At 39.7% G+C, this 12,454-nt stretch overlaps 1 long non-coding RNA gene across 1 annotated transcript; it reads left to right on the forward strand.

The window, feature by feature from the left end:
* The first annotated feature begins 782 nt into the window (after nt 1–782).
* On the forward strand, nt 783–11,317 carry LOC117516985. Its single transcript, XR_004562605.1, has 4 exons — nt 783–857; nt 7,381–7,388; nt 9,336–9,342; nt 11,306–11,317. It is a non-coding gene; the product is annotated as an uncharacterized LOC117516985 (long non-coding RNA).
* The last annotated feature ends 1,137 nt before the right edge of the window (nt 11,318–12,454 follow it).

Here is a 12,454-nt window from a genome sequence, read left to right on the forward strand (position 1 = left end):
CATGCAGAACTTCTCCTGTGCTGTCAAAGCACTGCCAGACACTTTAGCTGCACACAGATGTTTTGTTAACAGAGTAATTTGAAATGCTCCAGTGTTTAACAATGTTTTTGTGCAGCTAAAGAGGTGGATTTTCGAAAATGAAAAGAAGGAAAAAATAAAAAAATAAAGAAAACAGATTTGGTGTAGCAAATAATGGAACAATCATACATTTGGAGGTACAAGCACCAAATCTGACATGGTGATGATTACTCAGCATATCTGGTCAATTGGCCTCTTGAAAATTCAAGATGGCAGCCATTTCCCAAGATGGACGCCAAAATGACCTGTCAAAAATCAATTTTTGCATAGAAATTCTTCTATTTGTTTGATTTTTACCCGAGGCCAAAATATGACCATCGGGTATTGCAAAGACTTTGTGTCCTTCTGTCTGTGCTCAGCATAAGTCCAGTCCTATTACTGGCAGGGTCTCAAAATTCACAGGGAACATTCTTGGGACACAGACCTTGGACAAGTTCAAAGATGGTTAACCTTGACCTATTTTAAGAGGTCAAAAGGTCACATTCTGTTTCCTATTTTTATGCTCATAAGGCAGAGGGTATTTTAACATTGTGTTATATTAAAATGATGTTGATGTTACATTCCATATAGTTTATTTGATTTGCTATTTATGGTATTTGTTGTTTTATTTTGCTTATGTCAGTCTGACCCAGGGCAGCTGTAGCTACACTATTAGCTTACCACCACCAATGTGTGACTGTGTGAATGAATGAATATTAATGTGCTTTGTAAGTGCTTTGGGTATCTTAGCAATAATATGGTGCTCTATAAATCCAAGTCATTGTTATTATTATTATTATGTGCCAAATTAGAGTAACATTTACAACATTAGTATTCATGGTTTCCAACCTGCACGAAGGCCTATTAAAAGGGGTTAAGTGTTGAATATATTGTGTTGTATTTTTAGCATATGAAGGAAACATTGACAAATGCCAATTTATGACACTATTGTTGTTAGAAGATGAAAAATGAAATGTAGCATGGCTGAAAACGTGCAATTTGACAGCAAAATCACCCAAATCAAATAAGTAATGACATTTTTGGGAGAAATATGAATCAAATAAGTAATGACATTTTTGGGAGAAATATGATTTGGAGGTCGATTTGGCAGCCATCATGAAATTAGGTGCCATCTTGATGTATGTCTTAATGCCTTGATATGAATAAAATTCAAGACATATTCAGTAACTTCGAAACATTCATGGATCCATCCCCAGATTTATCTAAAAAAATAAAACAAAAAACTGGTGACGAAAGGGATGATTTACTACAACTAGTAGTAGCAGTAGTAGTAGTAGTAGAAGTAGTAGTAGTGTTATACTGAGGAAAAGGGTTTTGGGGTGGCACACATATTTATATGTATGACTGTTTAGGCTTTTATGATTTTCTGTAAATGGAAGAGCAAATAGATACATTTGTAGGGTAGACTATGGACTGGTGATCTGTATGGGGTGTGGAGTGGGTGGTCAATAAGGGTTAGGGTGACAATGATTGGACCCTGGAAGCCCATTCAGCCCAAGTGGGTTAGGATTAGGGTGAGTGTTACTATGATTGGACATGGAAGCCAGCATTTGGCCAACCCATGTAGGTTTGGTTGCACAGGAATACTGTCCCAACCTACTTCAGTTGACTAAATGATATCGTCCACTTCCAATAACTGTACAACCCCAATTCCAGTAAAGTTGGGATGTTATGTAAAATGTAAATAAAAACAGAATACAATGATTTGCAAATTCTCTTCAACCTATATTGAATTGAATACACCACAAAGACAAGATATTTAATGTTTAAACTGATCAACTTTATTGTTTTTGTGCAAATATTTGCTCATTTTGAAATGGATGCCTGCAACACATTTCAAAAAAGCTGGGACAGTGGTATGTTTACCACTGTGTTACATCACCTTTCCTTCTAAAAGTTCCCTTCAATTTGGGAACTGAGGACACTAATTGTTGAAGCTTTGTAGGTGGAATTCTTTCCCATTCTTGCTTGATGTACGACTTCAGTTGTTCAACAGTCCAGAGTCTCCGTTGTCGTATTTTGCACTTCATAATGCGCCACACATTTTCAATGGGCAACAGGTCTGGACTGCAGGCAGGCCAGTCTAGTACCCGCACTCTTTTACTATGAAGCCACACTGTTGTAACACGTGCAGAATGTGGCTTGGCATTGTCTTGCTGAAATAAGCAGGGACGTCCCTGAAAAAGACGTTGCTTGGATGGCACCATGTGTTGCTCCAAAACCTGGATGTACCTTTCAGCATTGATGGTGCCATCACAGATGTGTAAGTTGCCCATGCCATGGGCACTAACACACCCCCATACATCACAGATGCTGGCTTTTGAACTTTGCACTGGTAACAATCTGGATGGTCTTTTTCCTCTTTTGTCCAGTGGACACGACGTCCATGATTTCCAAAAACAATTTGAAATGTGGACTCATCACAGGGCCGTATATAGGAATGTGAAAGGGGGGGTTCAAATCCTTGAGTTGGAGGTCCAGTGGGCTGCAGGGCCCCCGGTGGGGTAGAGGGGCAACGCCCTTCAAAAAGCAGAAGCTTTTTGAGGATTTCGAGGGGTAAAAAGCTACATAAATTTCATCTGAAACCCAAAATGTATCATTTTAGGAAATACATTTTTATATACAAATAGTCCTTGCTTGGGATTGGATCAGTTGCCATAAGAACCACCCAGGAAGAACCATGATAATATTAATGCAAACTCACGCATGCGCACGAAGGTTCAAGCTTGGCTGATGCAAGCGCACATGATTCAAATCCATATAGTTTTTGCAAAAAATAAAAAGGTTGGATAGTTTTCTAACAGACCTCGTATTTAGCGGTATTAATATTCGTGTTTACATTATGAATATGTACGTATATGTACGTTATGTATTAAAATAGTGGTATTTAATTTGGCGACCTTGTTTAACTCGCGAAATTCACATAATAAATCTCACGCGAATATTTGCACCTTTACAGTATTTGCAACAGGAAGGAGAAGCTCCCTTTATTTCTCATCTTATAGATACAAACGTTTTTACAAATCAGACAAGTGTAATTGTGTGTCTACATGGGTTTTACAAGCCTACTAATCTGTTTGATATCAGAGGAGGATAGGGACCAGGGAGCAAAAATTCTCAACCCCCATGGGAAGAGTTTATCTAGCAGTTTCCCCTTTCATCACTTAAGGGATTACTCTGGCAGAGGAAATTGAAACTTGAGGGTGTGTGATAATAGCTGTGTAACAGTTAGTGCTTCTTGCTTATTATCAATGAAAAGAAAATACATAACATTGATATCCAAATCAGAAAAAAATCCGCAGAAAAAAGTCAGCAGAATTCTCGGGGGGGGGGGGGGGTTCGGTTGAACCCCCTGTATATACGGGCATGCATCAGACCACAGCACACTTTTCCACTTTACGTCTGTCCATTTCACATGAGCTCGGGCCCAGAGAAGAACATTGTTCTTAGACTGTTGGACTGTTTTTTCACGCAGTTGTTCACAGCGTGGTGATCCTCACCCCATCTCTGCTTGTGAACGGCTGAGCCTTTTGGGGATGCTCCTTTTATACCCAATCATGACACTCACCTGTTTCCAATGAACCTGTTCACCTGTGGAATGTTCCAAACAGGTGTTGTTTGAGCATTCATCAACTTTCCCAGTCTTTTGTTGCCCCTACCCAGCTTTTTTGAAATGTGTTGCAGGCATCCATTTCAAAATGAGCAGATATTTGCACAAAAACAAAAAAAGTCTATCAGTTTGAACATTTGCAAATCATTGTATTCTGTTTTTATTTACATTTCACACAATGTCCCAACTTCATTGGAGTTGGGGTTGTAATTGTTTTTCTAATCCTAACCCTAATCCAAAACTTCATTCTAAGTATAACATGGATCCTAACCCTAATGATAACCCTAATTCTGATCCTAATTTTTTCATCTTAAGATATGAAGCATATATTCCTAACACTGGATGAAAAAGGGGAATAGTGGCTAAGTGATTACCGCTAACATTATTTAGCGGATTATATTGATTATCTCATTACACTGGCACCTGTCAGTGGGTGGGATAGAAAGTTTGATCATGTTAACTCGATCTCGGCCTCACTTCATTGGCTTCCTGTTCAGTCTTCCTTCCCCTGGTGTAAAAGGTTAAGGTAAAATACAAAGATAATGAAAATAATCCAAATAAAATGTACACTGCGGTCATTGCTCAGCTTTACAATGCCTGCTTTTATCCTGGCTGAGGTGAAGACTCAGCGCCTTCAAAACAAACAGCTGGAACGGTGGAAGGATGGGAGACAAGGAAGGAACAGATGGAGAGGAAGGGAGTGAGTGAATGAAAGGAAAGGGAGGATGGAGAAAAAGCTGTGGAGGAGTGGGCAAAGAAAGGTGGATGCTTCCTTGGCTTTATCCATCCCCTGAAGTTCTCAACACTGAAGCAAATAGGTGTTGGATCATGCACAGAGAAATGCGTAGCATGTTAGGTACATTACCTCTCTATGCAAGTGACACACTTCATCTGAGTCTCCCTACGTAACCATTCATTTGCCAAAAAATCATTCCAGCGATACTAAAGGATTCTCTGAATAGACCTCGTACCAAAGACATCCAGTCGTCACCTTCGGTTGCTGGTTAATGTCCGCGTCTCATAACCATACAGTAAGACAGGAAGATTTGGACCTTTTGTTGACCTTTGGCATCCCCAAACACCTCTATCCAGTGACCTTATGACTCTGACATCTCTCTCAGGGACTGGGGACCCAAAACATGATACACTTCTGATGGTTGAGTCAGAAAAGCATGAAAATGAGTCATGATCCGGGACCATCACAAACCCAGACACAACTATTCCTCTTGAAGTTTCTCAAGCGCTCCAATCAGGGTATCCAATTGTAGCAAGGTGAAGTCCGGATTGATAAGACGTTCCCGCTAGCTTGGCCAATGGGGGAATTCCCCTTTGGCTGACCTGGTAGAGTTGTGGTCTTTAGTTCGAGCAGTCCAGGATTCGATCCCACCGCCGTCCTGGCGACAAAGGTCCTACGGTCACACAATGATTCCCCAAAGAGAGTGCATCATTGTGCCAGATCCACTGCAATGATCATGTTACTCAGTTCTGATTCTTTTGATTTGGGGTAAGACATCCTGATAGTGCCACATACTGGCCACTGGAGCACCACCAGTCCAGGAATCTTTGAGAATATTGATTTCAGTGGTTTAAGGATTTAAAAGTCTGATGACTATTTAATTTAACCAGGTTATTGCCATTAAGATCAAGATCTCTTCTGCAAGGGAGACCTGTACAATTATAAAGTTTCCAATTCACCTAACCTGCATGTCATTAAATGTGGGAGTAAACTGGAGCACAAACATATATAAATGGACTGCATTTATATAGCGCTTTTCCATCTGCATCAGACGCTCAAAGTGCTTTAGAAATAATGGCTCACATTCACCCCGATGTGAGGGTGCTGCCATCCAAGGGGCTCACCACACACCAGGAGCAATAGGGGATTAAAGACCTTGCCCAAGGGCCCTTAGTGATTTTCCATTCAGGCTGGGATTTGAACCGAGGATCTTCTGGTCTCAAGCCCAACGCCTTAACCACTAGACCATCACCTCCCCCGAGAACATGCAAACTCCACACAGAAAGGCCACAGGTGGGAATCAATCCTATGACCTTAGCATAATACCTTATACTATTTTTTTAATTTCCATTGGTAGACCTAAGAATGTCTACAGCTGAAGCTTGAAACAGACTAATTTTCCTGATATTTCAAAAGATTTCCTATTAGTTGATGCAAAATAAATTATTACTAGCATGTTGTCCGTGGGGATCCACGGGCTACAGATTGGGTAGTGTTTATAAAATAGGTAGCTGACATTTTTGCTAATAAGTTATGCAAAGTTTCTATAATGAGTTGGAATGTCAGGTATGTCCAGAATGTTTTTAGAACCTTAGACCTCAACAATTTTTAGAGGAAGAACTCAACTCTTTTATTTCCTGTTAAGTATGTAATATTTTAAATGTTATATTACTGTCTTAATGTATTTATTAATTGTTTAGGCTTTTGTTATCATATACACATTATTATTGTCATTATTATTATTACCAGCTGGTCTGCTCTGTGTCATTCTGATCCCGTCAGATCTCAGAAGCTAAGCAGTGCAGGACCTGGTTAGTACTTGGATGGGAGACCTCTTTGGAACACCAGCAGCTGTGTGTGTTTCTCCAGGTGAAACTGGAGTTGCGTCAGGAAGGGCATCTGGTGTAAAACTCTTACCAAATACCAATGCAGATCTTGCTGTATCTGCTGTGGCAACCCAGAACAAAAGCAGGAGCAGCCGAATGGACAACAACAACATTGTCATTATTTTTATCAGTATTATTATTATAACTTCTATTTTGTCATTTGATTTTTAAATGGACCACAGTGAAAGTGTTTTCACTTTCTTGTGTCATCCATGTATTTTTAATGTATTTACAATTATATTATGTACTTACAGTGAACTTACTAAATAAAATCATGTATGTGCGCACGCACGCATAGTACACCAACCCAGTCTTACGGCATGTCATGATTCAGCAGCACGAAATATACATTAATCTATTGGTTTGTCATATTGTCACGAAAAGTGCAAAATTTTTGTCATGGGAGCACAAATTTCCCATGACAAAGGCCTTTAATCCCCTATTGCTCCCAGTGTGTACTGAGCGCCTTGTATGGCAGCAACTAACATCGGGGTGATGGTGAGGCATAATTGTAAAGTGTTTTAAGCGTCTGATGCAGATGGAAAAGCACTATATAAATGCAGTCCATTTATTCTAATTCATTCCATGATGGCTGCACGTAATTAAAAGTGCAGCAGGGGGTCGGGATGGTTAAGGTTAGGGTTGGGGGAAAGAGTAGGGTTAGTTATAGTGAGTTTAAAAAAAAGCCCATCACGAAAATTTGAAACATTTTGTGATGGGAGGACGAAAGAAAACATGAGACTGGGCTGAGTACACAGAGGCCACTTCGCTTTTAATATATAGATGATTTTCCGCCCCCTGCTGGAATGGCCTGTGAGTCCAGAATGTAATTATCAATGTCCATTGTTCAGTTTTGTTAACTTATATCTGCAGTTTCTCCAAAAATATTACTCCCATCAACATTCCATTTAGGCAGCGTTTATCCTTGACCCAAAATACATATAAGCATATCAAAAGGAAAATGTCAGCTCTCCCCAGTTTGTCCGTGATCGAAGCCATACACACATACGCAAGCAAGTATACACACACACACACACACACACAGAGGTCACTTGACTTTTGATATAGAGATTTTAATGTGTTCAGGAGTAATAACTTTATATTTGATTATGCCATGTTGGTAAAATGGCCCAAAAACAATCATAGGTCATACAGGATTAACATTCCAATGGAGAATTCAGTTTCTTGATCTCTTCTATGGAAGTTTTGCAATATACTGAAAAGAAATCTAATCTTAACACGTAGACATCATGCAGGTGAGAATGATGTCTCAATCCACAGTGTCCCAGAGCACTCCAGAGGATGAACCATTTTTGACTTTAATGACTTCTTGACTCTTTATTCACACAGCTATCAGGACAAAACTGACTATTTGCAGGCTGATGCTGAAAACTCTGAAAACAGTCATGGTCATTTTTGCTGTGGTCATGTCATTAAGTCAGAAATAACAAACTCCAACTCAGGAAAAATGGTTTGAATGTATGATTGGGTTGGATTTTTGCTCAAAAATCTGAGTGGAAATTCAACGCTCCAATTTATCTGGTTGTATGTCATAAGATCTACAATCATGGCAGTCAACATTATGACTTGAAATAGTAATATTACAAATGCCATTTAATTTCTTTTAACAAATGATTTACTTTTGCCTGTGATACGTTTGCATTCTTATGGATTAGAGAAATCACCAGCATTATAGGTCTTACAAAGACCTCCACGATAACTGATACGGTCACTGAGTCCAGATGACAAGCAGAAATGCAGTCTTCTGACTCATCTTCCATCTTGCTCATCCACAGCAAGTAGTTGCAACAACTTATTTATGTGTTCATTGTAAAGATGACAACAATAAAGCATGAATACGATACTCTGTACATCCATATTGTTTTTCCGAGTTCATCAAATTTTAAAATTTCAGCTGCATTGTTTTGTGTTGTTATTCTCATGGAGGAAGAAGATATGTTGGTTATTATGTGACAGATGTATCCTGTACAGTAGTAAGGAGCGTGTAAAATGGAATTTAATGCAACTGCAATTGCTATACTGGTTTTACAATTGTTCATCTAGCAAATGTTAATTTCAGTGGAATGAGTTTTCACCACTGAAAATCATTCTGGGCTTGTCTTTGTCAAACATGGATCCACTCACACATACAAGCCAAACTGTGAGCCGCTGACCCTCATCTTAAAGATGTTTTCAGCTGTTGCTGCTGCTTGTATAAGTGCTTCTTTGTTCCCGAAGAGCTTCTCCCCTTCCCCTCTTCTTCACCCTTTACATCCTCTCAGTCCCCCTCTTTCTGTCCGATATAGCCTTCTCCCTACCTCACCCATAACCTACCCTTCTTTCGAAACCGTCCATCCTTTTTTATTTTAAAATATCTTTACGGCCTAATCTCCAGATTCCCCTGCATGTGTTGTATTGTGTTTAACAGCAGTTCTGAATATTATTCATTCATTCATCTATTCATTCACTCATTTTCTGACATTTATGCGGGTGCAGGTCGTAGTGGCAGTAGACCAAGCAGCTCATCCCACACCCACACTTCCCTATCCTCTGCAAAGTCCTCTAAGATCCTGTTCAAACTGAGGTTGATAATCCAGTTTGTGTAATCCAGATTGCTTTCTAGCCAGTTAGCGTTCAGACCTGTTTTTCCAACTGTGGCTCATCCTACATTTATGTCCAAATTCAATCCAGCTCAAGCCAAATTCAAGCTGTGTGTGTGTATATGGGGTTGGCAAAGACAAAACACAGCCAGCCACCACCTCTGGCTGTTACAGCAGCAACAATGCACCTCAAAAGCTGGCACTTGCCTTCAAAAGTTAAAAATTTTGAACTGTCACTCCTTATTAGAGCAACAAGGGCAAACAGGTTGTGTTTTGTATTTAACGAGGAGGACAACTGGACAGTGAACTGGATTAAGTGCAGAGAGTCACCTGGCTTTAAACAGGTAAACATGAATTTGTGTAATATTTCAGAAAGAAATTAATTTACAGCCTCACATAAAGTTACATTTTTAAGCAGCCATCAGAGCCAGGGTTTCCTGTTTTAATATAACACTGTGCAAAATGCTAAAATTCTGTTGTATCTTTTAGTTAAGTAAATTAACATCCATGTCATTATCATTTAAAAAATACCTCACATCATCCCCTGCAGCTTGCAGCGGCAGATGACAGTAATTCTGCTATAACAACTGATGTGATGGTTTTGTGATGCTGACATGTGAACATAGCAGCATGTGCTTGTGTGTGTGTGCATGTGTGTCCGAATGGTTAGAGCACAGGTGTGTGTGGATCTGGTGCTGAGAAGGCGCCACAGAAAGAGACGGTTCAAATTCGTTATTGCTATATTTTCCCTTACAATGTTTAACAAGCACTCTGTCCTTTCCTCCATCCACACGTACCGCACTATGTACTTTAGAATGCCATGTAACTCTTTCTGTGTATCATGTGACCTGGAATAGCAGAAAAAGTGTTTTTATTCCAGTATGCAAAATATGGATTTTTCAGTTCACTTTTTTTTCGTAATACACGTGTTTACATGAAGTCAATGCTCAACTTCAAATTGCGCAATTTGGACAGCAATGGAAACCCACCTCATGTCTTTGGCAAGATATTTCTTCCTCATCATCCCAATTAACCCAGCTGTAAGTGAGTACTGGACTGAGCTGACATGGACTAGCACAGTGGTGTCCAAAGATATTCCACAAAGGACCTAATGGGTGCAGTCTTTCTTTGCAACCACTGACTCCAGCAGGTGATTTCACGGACAAACTCATCCCATCTGTTCAAAGTGACGTTAATCAGTGAAATCACCTGCTGGAGTCTGTGGGTGCAAAGAAAACCTGCACCCTCTTGGCCCTTTCTGGAATGTCTTTGGACACCACTGGACAAGCATCCTCTCCAGGGGAAGTCACAGATTCTCATCTGCTTTGTGGTTCAGAAAAGGGAGTTAAGCACTGAGCATGTGGATCTCTGGGCCTGGAAAGGATTTACAGTACTTTCTAATTCAAATAGTTCATGAAGTAAGCAGGTTTTCGGTATAACTTAAGGTGACGAAACACCGCTTAGAATCCAGCCTCAGTGTACCATGGCCTACACAAAATGTATGATAGCCATCCCAGGGTGGTAGCTATAGCCACGTAGGGGTCATTGAAAAATTACACAGAGGTCAAAATGTAAAAATACACCAATCATGTTAGAAACTATATCACATTATTTGTCTGATCATAACGATTCCAAAAAGGTATAGTTTGGACTATCTATGACTGAATGTTCTGGAGTTATGGGGTAAAAACAACGCAAATGGTGACAAAGACCAGTTTCAGATTGTACAGGGGTCAAAAGTTAAAGTTGCTCCAATTTCAGTAAAAAATGATGCAAATTATTGTTTTGATTATTAGGGTTCTAAAAAGGAATAGTTTTCACCATCTGTCATGCTTAGTTATCATGTTATGGGGTAACATATGCCATACGTCATAGAATCCAATGGACGATGACCTTGTTTGACCTTTACTTTGGAGACCAAACATTCAACAGAGTCAAAACTATTTCATTTATGAATCCTATTTTAACCAATAACTTGCATCCATTTTTACTGAAATTGGAGCAACTTTAACTTTTGACCCTTGTACAAACTGAAACTTGCCTTTGTCACCATTCCAGTTGTTTTTACCCCATAACTCCAGAACATTCAGTCATAGATAGTCCAAACTATACCTTTCTGGAATCATTATGATCAGACAAATAATGTAGCATAGTTTTCAACACGACTGAAGCATTTTTACATTTTGACCTCTGTGTAATTCTTCATTGACCCCTAGCTGTTTACAACTACCGCTCTGGGATGGTTATCATACATTTTTTTGTAGGCCATGATACACTGAGGCTGGATTCTAAGTTGTTTCGTCACCTTACGTGGTATTGATTCGGTCAAAATTGATGACTGGCTCATAGACTAAAAGGACAGTTGGGCCTTGGTTTGATGTATGAGCTCTAACAGTGGCCTCTGTGTTTAGTTTGTGAAATAAAGTGTATTGAAATTGTTAAAAGTAGCATAAAAATAGCCAAACTGCAAATTGTACTGATGTATAATACTTGAGACTGTCCAACAAGCTGCTCTCCACCTGCAGTGTCTATGAGGACGTCAAACGTTATGAACCATTGGTTCTAAAATTTTTTTTTTAAATGCAGTGCTTTTTAAAATCACTTTGTACACATCTTGCACACTTTATGGTTGAGGCTGTAGTGGAAATAGCTTGACTCGATCTGTTTCTGAAAGTTTAATTGTGCTTTGGCTGCTTTATTACCTCCTGAGCTCCAGGTACTTGGCTCCCCTTAATTCTCTCAAGTGGTGTGTTGACAGTGAAAACAAGCCGGGGAACAAACGCCAGCAGGGATACACGGATCTGATTGCACAGCCTCCACCCCGCACTTCACTCAGACTACACTGGTGTGTGCTAAGAGGGTGGTGGGAGTTTGGAGGGACACATAGATGTTCAGAGAAAGGGTTTGGAGTTTCACCACAACACCATAGGTTTCCTCAAATGTGCTTGCTGTAAAGTAAAATCACCAGTGTTAAATTAACACTTACAGTAAACATATGGTCCCAGTCTGACCAGAATAGGACCATATGTACACTTGCAGTGTTAACATTGTCAGTGTTAGTTTTACACTGGGGATTTTACTGTGTGGAATTCCAATCTCTCTTTACAGTTTGACAAGGACGTGTAGTTTGGTTTTGTGCCCATTTAAAATCGGAGGGGCAGATACCTAATTTTTTGGAAGAAGCAAAGCTTTAAATGTAAAACCTTTTAAATTCACCTTTTCAGGTTCACTGACAGAGATGCATTCGTAGTCCTCTTTGAAATTCTGTATATCTAACAGGGCTATTCCACAGGGCGCTGTTCTACGACAAATGTCCAGGATCCAAAAAAGTGCAAAAATGGGATAAAATGGCTTAATTTCCCTCCTGTACCCTTGCACCCTCGGCCACACATGATCAAGCAAATCAGCAACAAGCTTTCATCAGGGCTTCTTCAGCATCAAATGTTTACTCCAATGGAACACAATCAAACATGTTTCAAGCCATAGTAACTACAAGAATCTCATTTAAAGAAATTCAAACCCCTAGAAATTGCTCTAGGGGTTG

This window comes from Thalassophryne amazonica, chromosome 9, assembly GCF_902500255.1.
Source record: "Thalassophryne amazonica chromosome 9, fThaAma1.1, whole genome shotgun sequence".
Taxonomy (NCBI): Eukaryota; Metazoa; Chordata; class Actinopteri; order Batrachoidiformes; family Batrachoididae; genus Thalassophryne; species Thalassophryne amazonica.